Genomic DNA, 2166 nt, shown 5'->3' with positions numbered 1-2166 from the left:
GATAATTGCACTAAATATTTGTCAGTAAGTTGTATTTTTAACCATTGAACTATGATTTATTTTCAAGGAACTTCATTGAGTTAAAGAATTAGAATAGCATGAATTTTTATAAATGTACAATCAAGTAGTCATCATAACAATCAAGATATAAAATATTTCTAAGCCAGGCGGTGGTGGCACACGCCTTTAATCCCAGCACTTGGGAGGCAAAAGCAGGTGGATCTTTGTGAGTTCAAGGCCAGCCTGGTCTACCAAGCGAGATCCAGGAAAGGCGCAAAGCTACACAAAGAAACCGTCTCAAAAAAGCCAAAAAACAAAAACAAACAAACAAACAAAAAACAAACAAACAAACCAAAACCATTTCTATCACTCCAAGACATCTCTTTGGAGTTCACCTAATCTTCGGTTCCAATGCAGGAATTTCTGGTCACTGGAAGACACTGGCTTTCTTCTACAAAAGGTTTTCCTTTATGATAATTCATATGGTGAATACATTGTGTCTAATTCTGTATGTATGGTTCCTTTCACTTACCATGATTCAAAGGCTCATCCAATTTTTGTGCAGTTATTATCATAGTACCATTTTATGTTCCCATCAACAATGTGGAAGTGTTCAGACTTTCTAACACCCTTATAAACATGGGTTATTGTGTGACTTACTGATTATAACAATTTTCCTGGTTATGAAATGATATTTCATTGTGGCTTCACTTTGTGTTCTCCTAGTGACATTGGACATGCCTTCTGGGTTTACTTGTCATTTTCACATACAAGTGTTGTTGTTGTTGTTGTTAAGTACCCATTGTCTGTTTCCAGTTGGGGCTCTTGTGGTTGTAGCTGACTAATTTTAATCAACCATTTTCTGCTCATAGAATTGGGGGAGCACAAGAGTGCCCTTCATTGAATACTCTTCTTCCTTTTCAGAGTCAGAGGCTCAAAGGACAGAGCCAGGAGCCAAAGAACTCTTCACAGTGTACAGCCTAGTGAATTTTGAGGAAACTACAATTCAGAGATATCACATTCCTAAGTGGACAGAAGCATGGGTGTAGCTGGAGAGCATCTCTCCAGCCACTGCCAACCTCTATTAGTCCAACAACCCACTTATTAAAAAAACACACAGACATTCATATTATTTAAACTGCTTGGCCATTAGCTCAGGCCTACCATTGTCTAGCTCTTACTCTTATATTCAGCCCATTTCTATTAATCTATACTTTGACACGTGGCTCGTGGCTTACCAGTACCTTATCTCTTTCTTGTCATGGCGGCGGCAGGCAGTATCTCCCTGCCCCAGCCTTCCACCTCCCAGAATTCTCTTCTCTCTTGTCCCGCCTATACTTCCTGCCTGGCCACTGGCCAAACAGCATTTTATTTATACAGAGTGATATCCACAGCACATGGGTCTGTTTACACACTTCAAATTGAACAAATTTGCCACCCCTTAAGATAGATGATGGTTCATATAACATGTCCTTTACCTAAAACGAATGTATTAGTGGTCATGAGACTTTATAGTTTCTGGACATAATATCTACTGGAATAATTTTTTTTAGGAATAATATTGCATAAGAATAAAAGTTTTTACTTCCTTCAGCAGCACATATACTAAAATTGGAACAATACAGAGATTAGCATAGCCTCTATGCAAAGAATGACATATAAATTCATGAAATTTTCTATATTTTCAGATGCCCCTTAACTGAAAGATGGATTAAGAAAATGTAGTACATTTACAGAATGGATTATTACTCAGTGGTTTAAAAAATGGCATGAGATTTACAGGCAAATGGACTCAACTAGAAAAAAAAATCATACTGAATGAGATAACTCAGATACAGAAAGACAAATATAGTGTGCAATCACTTATAAGTAGATATTAGCTCTTAAGTAAATGATAATCAGGCTATAATCCACAGACCCAGAGAGGTTATGTAAAGAGGAGGGCTATAGGGGGAAAGCATAAATATCTCTGGGAAGGAAAAATAGAATAGATTCTGTGGGTGAATGGGGACAGGCAGGGATGGGAGCCAGAGGGGTCAGGTAGGAGAGGGATGGAGGGAAAGAGTGCCAGAAAGACCGAAGGAATTGGGAGCATTTGGTGGAAATCTAGCACAGTAGAAACTTCCTAGACTCTATGAGGGTGACTCTAGTGAGGACTTTTAGTAA

The 2166-nt window shown here is 38.4% G+C and overlaps 1 non-coding gene across 1 annotated transcript; it reads left to right on the top strand.

Annotated features, from left to right (window-relative positions):
* The first annotated feature begins 1581 nt into the window (after positions 1-1581).
* On the top strand, positions 1582-1686 carry LOC118580933. Its single transcript, XR_004944593.1, has one exon. It is a non-coding gene; the product is annotated as a U6 spliceosomal RNA (small nuclear RNA).
* The last annotated feature ends 480 nt before the right edge of the window (positions 1687-2166 follow it).

The sequence above is a fragment of the Onychomys torridus genome, chromosome 3, assembly GCF_903995425.1.
Source record: "Onychomys torridus chromosome 3, mOncTor1.1, whole genome shotgun sequence".
NCBI lineage: Eukaryota > Metazoa > Chordata > Mammalia > Rodentia > Cricetidae > Onychomys > Onychomys torridus.
The sequence above is the reverse complement of the archived record's forward strand: the minus strand, read 5'-3'. Positions and strand labels throughout refer to the sequence as shown.